This window comes from Cavia porcellus, unplaced genomic scaffold, assembly GCF_034190915.1.
Source record: "Cavia porcellus strain 051 isolate PalLab524CR breed Dunkin Hartley unplaced genomic scaffold, mCavPor4.1 scaffold_23, whole genome shotgun sequence".
Taxonomy (NCBI): Eukaryota; Metazoa; Chordata; class Mammalia; order Rodentia; family Caviidae; genus Cavia; species Cavia porcellus.
Genome location: NW_026947506.1, coordinates 23,498,302 through 23,511,077, shown reverse-complemented (window position 1 = coordinate 23,511,077; position 12,776 = coordinate 23,498,302).

Below are 12,776 nucleotides of genomic sequence, written 5' to 3'. Positions count from 1 at the left end.
TGCGGATGGAAATGAGAGAGCTTCAAATTTCCTTTTTCTTGAACTACATAGCCTACAAAGCTTGACTAGGATCTTGCAATATTCTTAATATATGGTTTAAGTGTCATTGAGATGCACCAAAATCCTATGCATTCTTCCACTTCTAATTCTTAATGCATTTATAATTTGTTTCTGTTTCATAATTAGAGTATTACAGTTCTGAACCAAAACCATTCATCCAATCTCATGTCCTGGTACCAGAACATCTACATTTAATGGAATTGCTTCAAAATCCCTAGATCTTTGCTAATCTCATTAGCAAATTCTTCCTTAGTACCTATATTATTATGGCAATAACATGTGTTTCACATTCTGCCACTCACAAGTTATTTCTTAGAGTAGAAAGCATGCACTGCACATGTCTAAACGATGAGTGCGTGTTAGCATGAACATACTTTGATTTAAAGTCTGCTATGGGGACCGTAACTCATGTGGGCAATGAAAATTATAGATGTGCTCTGATGATCAGCTCACTAATTCACTTAACTATAAAGCTTGTTCCAATGGAAGGTTTCGATTGCTGTATTTATCTGTAATGCTTCTGTCTTGACCACCAGAGTCCCTCACTGTTTCTGAATTCAAGTCATGAGTTTGTACACATTGGAAGCTTCAATCTTAATCAGCTTCAATTTGTAGTCACTATATCCTTGCATGCTAGGGCTGTCATGTGCTCAAGCACAGTCCTTCTGTGAAGTACTGAAGACATCTTATCAGAAAATAATAACTTTCAGTGAAGTTTCATTATTACTTCTGCTAAATCTGACAACCTGTGGTACAATGTGGAAATTTCAAGTGTTTTCTACTCTTAAATATTAGGAAATGTAGAAATATAACTGGATTAACCTAACGGGGAGTTGGCACAATTCTTAAGCAAATCCTTTATATGGAGCACATTGTATGCCTTTTATTTATAATTTTACAATGAGATAGGAACATTTGTGTTTGGCCAAGCATCAAGTTCTTAATGAAGAGCAGTCTCATATGTTTCAGTGAAGTCTGTTTCTTCCTGAAATTCATATTAACAACATCACTTTTGATAACCAACAGCCACAGTACTGTGAGTTGAACTGTAGTTCCTAAAAAGATATATCCATGACCTAAGCTGAGAGACCTGTGACATTTGCCTTATTTGATGAAGGATCTTTACAAATCTAATTCAGTTAAAATCTTAATCTGGACATGGTGGCAAGTGCCTTAATCCTAGCACTCTGAGAGACTGAGACAGAATTGCAAGTTCAAACCCAGCATGGTCAACATAGCAATGTAGTGATACTCTGTCTCAAAATGGAAAATAAAAAGGGCTGGGATGTAACTAAGTACAAAGGCCCTGGGTTCAATCCCCAGTACAAAGAAAAGAAATAGAAGGGAAGGGAAGAGAAGAGAAGAGAAGAGAAGAAAAGAGAAGAGAAGAGAAGAGAAGAGGAGGGGAGGGGAGGGGAGGGGAGGGGAGGGGAGGGGAGGGGAGGGGAGGGGAGAAACATTAGATGGGTTCATTTGGATTTCCTAGTTAAACCCATATTCAAGTGGCAAATGTCCCTAGAGAAACAGAGGAACATTTGAGACAAACAGCAGAGAAAAAGATACAGACATAGAATAAAAGGAGCTATAAAGACAGAGGCAGATATTAGAATGATACTAACAACCAAGGACTGCCCCAAGCCCCCAAAAGTTAAAGAAGGAATTCTCCTCTAGAAACTTCAGAGATAGAACAACCCAGATGACATCTTGCTTTTGGACTTTTGGCCTTTAGAACTTCAAAAAATAAATAAATAAATTTCTGCTCTTTTAAGCCACCAAGTTTGTGATATATTTCTATGGCAGCTATAAGAAATAAATAAAATAGCATGCATCTTACATTCCACCCTGGGCCAAAATACCCCACACCTATAACTAACTATTGGCATTCTGGTCTTCTAAGCTCTGGCCAGCATCTCCCTTAGGACTTGGGTTGTGGCATTCCATGGCTGCTTCAGGCAGCATCTCCAGACCTTTCCAAACTGTGGCTAACCAGTTTTAAAAGGTCCTGAACTATATGATCAGATAGCATCACGGCAACAACAGTAACACTTCTCTGGTACCAAAATCTATATCCATTACATAAGTATGTAAATGTAAATATAAGCCGAAGGCCTGGAGCTTACTGGGGTGAAAGTCCATGTCCTAAGTCAAAGAGTCTGCCTTGGAAAGCTGTAGAGCCTGTGCTGGAAGTCTGAGGGAACTGGAGACCAAAATCCAAAGGCAATAACCAAGACAAGATCTCCTCGAAAGAAGAAAAGACCAGAACATTTTCTTCTTTGTCTAGGCTACCTACCTAGTGGTGCCATCCATGTGTGGTTACAAATTCTCTCAGTTTTCTGGACTACATTTCAGTTATGTACAGAGCTTTACTAATCTACAAGGTGATTTTTACTCAAGTCAAGCTAAAATGTCACAATTAAGGATTGCATCATGACTTGAAATGCTTTCTAAAGCAGCAGATAACACTATAGGGTCATGGGATGTCAGTAAATTTTACCTATCCACTTCAGAGAGGAAAGATAAGTCTGAAATGTAGAAAATGGGGCTTAAGAGGGAGAAATTCTCATTGTGAATGATACGAATTGATGATATGGTGTCTGTTCCATTTCAAGGTAGGATCTAGAGAGAAGCATCTAGAGCAAATAGCATCTAGAGAGAAAAGAGAGAAGCAAAGGAAGATAATTGAGTTACAAAAAAATTTAACATGGGCTGTCAGAGTTTATGGCTGGAGCACTTGCCTAACATATGCAAAGATCTGAGTTCAATCCCCAGTACCACCAGTAAAAGTTTTAACATAATAATCCAAATACATTGAATCATCCAGATGGAATATTTGTAACTGAGAACAAAGCATAGAACAAAATCCTATAAAATAAGAGTAAACAAAAAAGCAAGTCTCCTAAACAGTACAAGAAGTAGTCATGGGGCTCCCAGTGTGTCTTGGATTTGTCCTCAGGGTTTCCTGAGATGGACACTGTCAGCTCCCTGTAGCTTTTGTCTATGAACATCTGCTCACAAAGTGCACCCTGGGTGGTCTGCCAATGCAGCCATGAAAAGTTCAAACTCATCATGCATTCAATTGTGTGTACTGTTGCTCTTAATATTTTTAAAACAGTGATCTTTTTTATCTCAAGTAGCTGTAGTTTGGGTTGTGTACTATTTTTTCTGAATAGTTGGGAAGTTGGTCAAGTGTCAGATGTGCTGCACCAGTCCATGAGAATCCATCACCTTCTGCTGTAGCTTTCATCTGACTGATTGTGTGAAGCCCATGCCTTGGCCTGGAACACCCTCCTCAAGCATGAGCTGTGCTTCTGTCTTCTTCTCCATCTGAGAGGACATCTTGCTTTCAACAGATACCCTGGTCTTTTCATGAGAAGATCACAGAAAGTCACTTTTGGTCCCCAGAGACCTGGACTCTTTCAGGGTCTTCTTATTTTTTTTTTCCTGCCTTGCTTTGTCTTCAGTTTAGGAACAGATTGTTAGATCATTGCCTGAGTTCCCTAACCTGAGAGTGAAGGGAGTGAAGGCAGAGCTCCAAACTTAACAGGGTTTACTAGAAGTTGGGGAATAATTGAAAAAGATAAAGACCTGGCAAGTAACTTTTGTCCATGATTAGCTATGCTCTTGGAAGTCCCAAAGCAAAAGGGCTGATATCACCCACTTGCTCACAAATGCTCATTCTGTTGAATTCACTAGGCACTTCCCCAGTGACAATTTCTGCTGAACTCCAGGCTCTAGCACCAGATCCCCACATAAAAGAGCATGGCCTTAATTAAGTTCTTAAAGTTTTCCTCATCCCAGCCTAGCCTCTGTGGAACAAAAGAAAAAATATGTTGAAAGAAAAACAAAAGGTCTAATTAGGTGAATCTCATTGTGTGGCAGCTCCTCCAACTCTCTGGTTAATTAGGCTGGGACTTCTAGGGACATCTCTGAATTTCCTCTCTTTTGGGCTCCACAATCAATGCAATCAAGTCTCTTACTTGCTCTGGTTCACTGCATACCCAGAACCTGACTTTTCCTCCTGACCCCTCAGGTTACCACTGGTTCCAATTACCACTACGTTTTCCAGAAATAATGAAGGAGACTTCTCATCTGCTGTCATGCTCATACATTACTTTACCCAACCCTACAAGTATATTCTTTACTTAGGAGCTGAAAGGATTCTTTTACTACCATTTCACAGCTCTGTTCAGAACCCTTCAATTCCTTCCCAGTACCAGGTTCAGTGCCCTGACCTAGGTCCTACATTTTCAAGCTCAATCAAATGCACCTCAAGTTGATAGGTGTTGTAATGGGTCTCAAGCTGACCATACACATTCCCACTTTCCTCCTCCTTCTCTACTTCCTTCAATCTGAGCACTCTGAAAGGAATTCCTCTGACTATGTGCCCTCGTCCACTTCTCTGTCACCTCTCTGCTCCCTACTCCATCTCTGCCTGCTCAAAAATAAGCTGCATAAGCCTGGTCTGTACCTCTCAGCTCACAAAAATGGCCAAGGTAAGTGCAAGGAGATGGATATGGACTTCTGCTTTTCTCTCTTGTGTGGCCTCAGAGCTCTAAGAGTGTGGTCTGTGTTTCCTATGCACCCAGAACCAAGTCAAAGTTCTCCAAGGCTGTAGGAAATCTGTCCTCCTGACTTCATCTCCTCCTGACCCAAGCTCCACGCTGTTCCTGGGCTGCTTAGACACATTGAGTCTCTGAGTCTTAGCATGCACACCCCTCTCCCCCTGGAATTCTTTCACCTTCTTTCTCTAATCCTTGTGCAGTTCACCTTATGATATGTCACCTTATATGCTTATGTGATATTCCATACTACATATCAATCGAATATTTCATTAAAATATATACGGCATAATGTCAATGCATAGCTAATGTATAATTTTCACAAAGGCAAAATTATGACCTCATGCAAACAAAATAAAAAGATGTCATGGCTAGGAACCATTTGCTTAGCCCTGGATAATAAATCCTTACATCATTATCAGTTTTTAGATCATAAATTCTATCCCTATACAGATATAAAAACAGCGTAGCCAATATAAAACAATTCAAGGTAAAGACCGTAGTATACATTCAGTGAATTCCTTAGAGACATGGCAGTCCACTGAAAGGATGTCCAGTGATTTCTTTGGTTCATTTTCATGCCTGAGACACATTAACTTCTGACAATAATTATATATTCATATTCTATCTTAACATAATAACATATACTATATTTGAATATATAACCATTTTCCCACACTGAAATATAAATTTCCTATAAGCAAACATTTTGACACATTCTTTTACTGCTGCCTCTTGGATCCAGAACTGTGGCGGACACTAGTAAACATTTACAAATGTTCTTGAATTGATGATCTCACAATTTCACCACCACATGCAATAGATAGATTTGCATATGAGAGACAAAATTTACATGGAGAAAAATAAGAATTATCCCATAAATGTAAAACAACCTTCAAATGCTACGGTCATGTGGCTTTGATTGTTTTAAAGCCTTTATTAAAGGTAAATTTAAATTTCTACCTATTACAAAGAAAAATAAAGGCTTTATTATCATATCTTAAAAATATCTTGGTGTCTAGCAGGCTATAGTGCTTAATTCCGTACATGCTTTTAATAATCTTCAAAGGATATATAAAGTTAGTCAGATAGAAAAGTATTTATTGATTTACTTAATTACTTATTTTTACCATCTTGGGAATTGAATCCAGAGTCTTGTATATTCTAAGCCAATTCACTACCCCCACCACCGGCCTAAAAATTTTGTATTTTTAATTTTTACTTCATCCTAGGTTTAAAAATCATTGACTATTTCAAAGACGGGACTGTTTCCTCTACTAACAGAGGAAGAAAAAGTATCAGCCTAGGTTTCAACAATTTTCTTTTTTATCAGAAAAGCTCTTTAGCTTATTTACTTGAATTCCAGGTCAGACGTTCAGTGGATCTCCTTTTTTTTCCTCTCTCTCCTTCTCTTTCTCTCTACTCTCTTGTTGCCTCTAAGGTAGACCAGCAATTTTTTTACAAATCTAATTAGTGTTTCTTAATAAACAGACAAAATTCTCTCTTTAAAAGTTCATCAGTGCTCTAACAATCTCAAAAAGTTTGAAAAAAGTTTTTCTAAAAGAACGCTTACATCTAATTCTTCATTTAGCTAAATTGCTTATGTATTATGGAATTCAAAACTTAGAAGTTTAACCAATTAAAATCTGAGTTTACAAGGAAGACAAAACAATCTCAGCTTCTACCTAAGCTGGAATATGATATGTTTATTCCATACCTCAAAAAAAGAAAAAGACAGAAAGCAATATGGGGGAGCAAAAAACTAGAGAACAAATGTTCACGCAGTATTTGTTATGTGCCTGATATTGTGTTACTGAATTTCGAACACTTTATTTAATTTGCACAATATTTCTAAGAGGAATATCATCCTTCTTCTCAACTTCATCAGCACCTTTATATATGAGGATATTGGGGCTCATAAGACCTAATAACATGGCCAAGATCACCGCACTGGGGACGAAACGCAGGATTCAGGACGGGGACTCAGGTCTCCAGCCCAGGGCTCCACTGCTGTGGGCGAGCTGAGGCCCCAGCTTCCCGCTCTCTTCTCTTTAACCTGTGCACCTGTAAATAGAGAGTAAGGCTTCACCGCAGGAGGGAGAATCACAACAGAGATTTTCATCATATTCATGCTTAAAATATACATCTTTAAAATATTATAATTATTCATGGTACATTTGTAAAATGGTGCTTCTGAACTTTAGATGAACACTACAAAGGATTTGGTGGCTTCCACAATCAAAAATTTCCTGCCTGGAAATTTTTTAATTCCTTTACTTCAACTGAAGAGGGCCTTGACAGGTTTGATAACCCTATTGAGTTGAACTTGTATATATAAATATCAGCAAAAAGAAAGTTCTTGACTTGATTCTAAACAAAATAGCATTGTAATTTCAGTCTCTCTCTCTCTCTCTTTCTCTCTCTCTCTCTCTCTCTCTCTCTCTCTCTCTCTCTGACACACACACACACACACACACACACACAATCATATCTGTTTTACCTGGCCTGACTGGGAAATTCAAAGAATACAATGAAGTACAACACAAGGAAATTATTTTCAAAACTTTGAGAAAGTCTAGGCACCATGATGCATGCCTGTTGTCACAGCCACTTGGAATACTGAGGCAAAAGGATCACTTGAGCCCAAGAGTTTGAAACCAATCTGAACAATATATGAGAAGTTGTCTCAAAACAAAACAAAAATCCTCATTACATGATATAAAAAGAAGATGGAAATAGCACCCAGTCTGGGCTTCTTTCTGCAGTGAGATAGGTGCCACTGTCAACCTGTCTTCCCATTGCTAGAACTGTTCCACCTGCCATAAAGATAATGATCATAAGGGCACCTAGTACTTCCTCAATCCTCACACCAACACTAAGAACATAGTACTGTCCTTATATTATAAGTGATAGAAGTAAAGCCAGAATTTCCAAATAACTAGTTCAAGTTTATTTAGGTGAGACTCAACTTTGGACCACCTAACACTAACTAGTGTGTTTGTTTGCCCGGGCCACAGTCTGGAACTTTAGACACCTACTAGTTCATTAGATCCCACCTAAGCAAAAGGATCTGTACAGTGCCCACTGCAATAGCAGAGGTGGAGGCCCTGGGGGTCCCTGAAAAAGCAGGTCCTTATTTTGGAAGGTGTGACAACCCGTAACTACTCAGCATACTTGCCTGTTGGTTCCCAGAGTCTCTGAGAAAAGAAAATGTGTCACTTAGTATATAATCAGCAAGAAGTTCAGTAAGGCCAGGATTTGTAATGAGCTCTGAATGTCACTAAACCTTTCTGTTTACTCAGCCAGCCAGCTCTATTCATGGTGAAACTCCTAAGTGGATGGCTGTGATAGATAAATGTATGAGAGAACCAGTAAATACATAAAGATGCTACACTAGATGCTTGCTGGGAGCTGCTTAGCCTAGACTTTGAAACAAGTTGGAAAATTTACTTTAATTGGACTGTGTATGCTTCTTCTAAATTCAGGGCCTCTTTACTTTAACAAAAAAAATTACACTTGACTAGGCAAGTATATCTGTAGTTGCACTGGGTAGAATGAAGTATTAGAAGAAAAAAGAAAAGAGCCCATGACTTTAAAAAGAAAAAAACCAACTTTTTCTTTCATGAGAAATATAGAAAAAAACTAAAGGATATGAATTGCAAACCATCTGATGCTATTTAAAAAGTTGGATTTGTATATAATGCTTGGGTGCATAGATCCATATAGTAAAATAAGCCTGACCATTTACTGGAGCCTAAATTTAGATCCTTTACTATTTGCCCTGCCTGTCTTTATCATGATTTAAACTTCATATTTCATTATGTGGAAAGAGTACGTGGCAGGCTAATGGTCTAAATACCTAAGTCTCATTTTATAAATATTTATTGCCAACTGGTATGTTCACATCTTTGAAGTCATGTGCCGAGCTCCCTGGGAGCTCACGTTTCCCCTTCTGCCGATGTTGAATCACCTCTCCAGCATGCTTGTTTACATCAGCGTAGCTTTGACACTAAGTGATTTTTTTTAGTCTATGTCTCACATCACTCATCTCTGCTTTGTCATAAACTTGTTCCCCCCTTCGCCTCACATCTCATGCAGAGAAGGCCAGAAATAACAAACTGAACAATGTGATCCGTGCTGCCTTCGGATTAAAGCCGTCGTCTAGGCAGGAAGAAGTGTGAGGAGAAGCCAGCTAAGGCAGAGAGACCTTTATGCAAGACCTGGAGTCTCGTGATGTAACCTAAAAATACTCAGTTTCTTTGAAAATCACTCATTCTAGCAGGAACCAGGAAGACACCAAACTAAATGAAAAATGACCACCAATAGATGAAACTGTCTGACAAAAATGGTAAAGCAACTATGATAAAATTCAATATGCATTCATGGCCAAAAATCATTTGAAGAAAATAGGAATAAAGTAGGATGACTTCATGGGCTTAATACAGAATATTTTAGAAACCTACATCTAACAGCACATTTAGCGGTTAAGACTGCAATTCTTCTTCCCTAAGACTAGCAACAAGACAAAGATGCCCACTCTCATGGATCTCTGACTAAAATAAAGCAAGAAGTGCTACCTAGTGAAATGAGGAAAAGGAAGTAAAAAGCTCAGAAATATAAAGACAGAAAGGAAACTGTCCCTTTTAGTAGATGACAGGAAATTCCAAAGAATCTACTAAAGGATTTCTCCAACGACAAGCGTGTTTGGCAAGATCACAATGTATAAGAAAGATTTTCGAAAGTCAATTAGATTTCTGTTTAGTACCAATGATATATGAAAAATGAATTTAAAAGTAGTGTACCTTACCCAGTCATTCAAAACAGAGAGAAATATTTAGATATAAACCTAACAAAACCTGCACTAGACTTATTTTGCTGAAAGAAATTAAAGAGCTAAGCTGAATGTATTGTGTGTGAGAACTGGAAAACTCAAAACAGAAAAAATGCTATTTGTTCACAGATATAGATGTTCTCTATAATATATGTAACCCCATGCTTAGCAAAAATCTAAATTAATTTTTTTGTAGAATAAATAGTATTATTCTAAATGTATATAGGAAAACAAAGGGAGATAGCTTAGTGGTACAGCACCTGCCTGGCAAGCATGAGGTAGTAGTGAGTTCCAGTTCCCAGTACCAAAATAAATAAATAAAAAATAAATAAAACAAAGGTACTAGAATAGCTCATCTTTTAAAAGAAAAATAAAGTACAAGACTCTATGAGCACAATTTTAAGACTTGTTAGATAGCTAAAGTTAAAGAAGTCTCTGAGACATCTGATACCAGGAAAGACATAGATACATGAAATATGCCCAAGTGATTTTTGACAAAGATGCATGTATACCCTCCTCCTCCCCTGATCCCTGACCTCTGTACCTCCCTGTTACCCACCTGGCTACACCTCCCTGAAGTGGACGATTCCAACCTACCCTATCTAGGAAGCCAATGTCTACAAAGGGCTGTCCTGAGCCTTCAGGACACCCTCCCAAACCATGCTGGTGACCAAGCTCAGAGGAAGAAAAATGGTCCCTTCCCAAATTCTGTACCACTTCTCTGTCCCGAGTCTTGAGGAGTATCCATTGTATCTAACTCACCCAATAGTTTAAGTGCATAAATTATTTTCACATTCACAGCAGTAATTTCATTTCTACCACCAAGTCAAAGTGAGCTCTTCTAGTTTCCTAACAAACTTACCTATTTAAGACTTAGTTTCAACAACTTGCTTTGCTCCAACCTACCTCATCATGAACTGGGCACTTTCCAGATTCTGGTTCATGTTTACAGTGTCCTTCATTCATCTTTCTCCTAGGGGTAGACATCAAGTCCTCCAGTCTCCGCTGCTGATTAGAACAACTCATTCATGCCAGCACACTGAGCTTTTCTCTGCTTGTAACCATCTACTGTCCTCCATAAGCCCACCCCATTCTTTCTACTCAAAAGGTCTAGCTTTTCATTTTCCCCATTCCTTTCATTTCATGATGATAAAGACAGTGTTTATTTTCTTATAGATCTTTCTTTTCCTACAAGTATGCATTTCCATAGAGCTAGTTCTGTCCTTTCATACGTACTTTCATGTTGCCCTGGGTTTGACTGACTCAACTGAGGATTGTTTCTTTTAAGAGATCACCAGAGTAACTGAAAGAATTAGTGACCCCAAAACATGAACTAAACTGCAGTGGAGAGCTAGACCAGAATTATTAAAGAAAGCTATTTGGTTAGAATCATAACCTTCCATGGATGATTTCTGGAATGAATCAAAAATGTTCCTGAAGGCCTCATGGGCTCATAGGTGGGGCCTTTGGAAGATGATTGAAATTTGGGGGTTTATAGTAGACTTCCTGTTAGGAGATGGGGTCTGGTTGGAAGGGGCAGGTCTCTAGGGCTGTGACCTGAAAGGATGCTTCCCCTCCCCAGCTCCTCTCTTCTCTCTCTGCTTCCTGGTCACCATGATGTGACCACAGATTATAATTATGAACGAAAGCAAAGCACTCCTTTAAATGTAGGGTGTTATTATGGGGCAGCAACAAAAAAAATGACTAAAACAGATGATAGCGGTGAGAATAAGCAACAGAAACATCTCCTCTGAAATGCCTAGTGGGCACACTGGCAGAGCACAAGTCTAGGGCTGACGGAGGGCTGGCACTTCTGAGAACGGCTGGAGGAAGAAGCATACAAACATGCTATGTCTTTCTAACAGGGGTGCATGAATGCACTGTGACAGGCACTGGGTCTACACAGATGTTTTCCACTTGAAATTTCCCCTATACCCCATCAGATAGCAACTATTATTATTCCAATTTAAAGAATAGACTGAAGAATAGCTGTGAGTGAGGGCTGCATATTAATGATGTATATGAAGTTCAGTTCACATTTTACAGAGACAAGGTTTCATATATATCACTAAAATTACTTTGTATTAAATCTACAAAGAAAATAAATACATGAGAATATATCGCTAAGCTCTGAATATTCTAATGTATGATCAACAAATAAGGTAAATGTTTAAACTTTGGAGAAAAGTATCATAGTAAAATATGCATTGCCGTTAACCTCTCTCAAAATACTCCCCTTTGCTTTAAATGCACATATGCCATCAGATGTTTTCCTGCTGAATGGCATCCAGCGGCAGCTTTCACTGTATTTTTTTATCATACCCTTGTAAAGAGACACTTGAATGAAGGCTTCCACAATTGTTTCAGAAAGTAGAAAGAATCATGTTAGGATAAGTATGTTACAAGCAAGTAGGAGTATGTTGTTGGATATTAATAATGATGTATCTTTTACTGTGATTTTTAAGAATTTAAACCCTCACCATATATCTCAATCATACTTCATATAGTTAAAGGCCATGTCCGTCTCTCATTGGACAATGGTTAGTAATCTTCTGATGACTGAATCTGCTTCTACCATCACTATACCGCACACTTACACTTCCTACTGTGTTACTTTACATTTTTAATATTTTCTGAATGCCCATCAGTAAAGGCCTCGTCCTCAGGTAGGAATTGTTAGGACACACTATAGACATTTAGGAGATGGGATGAAAGTATCCAATAGGAAACTGTGGGACCTTAGCGTCTTCTTTTTCTTTTTCTTTCTGGCTAATGAGTGAGAAGTTTTGCTCTACCAAAACTGTCTTCATGATGTACTGCCTCATTCCAGGTTAAAAACTATAGTACCAATCAGTTATGGACCATAGCCTCCAAACATCATGAGCTAAAATAAGAATTACTTATTTTAATTTTATTATCTCAGGTGCTTTGTTAGTAATTTAAAACTGAGCATGAGACAATCAGTGATAAAGAGAAAAGGTTTCTTTTGGCTCACTTATTCATAGGCTTCAGTCCAGTCAGTTGGGCCCCTTGTCTAGGGCCTGTGGTAGGTCAGCAAATGGTGGTGATGAGCACTTTGTGAAGCAGCCTGTTTACACTACGGTGGATGAAAAATACGAATGAGAGAAGAGTAGGGATCAAATTCCCTTCAAGGTTTCTAACTTCCTCCAATCAGGCCACACCTCTTAAAGGTTCCACTGCCTCCCAGTAACACCATAGACTGATATCCAAGCCAGGAGGACATGGGCCTTTGAGTGACACTTATTCAACAATCAACTAACACATTACCCAACAATACAGAAAAATCTATATGAACAGAGGAAATA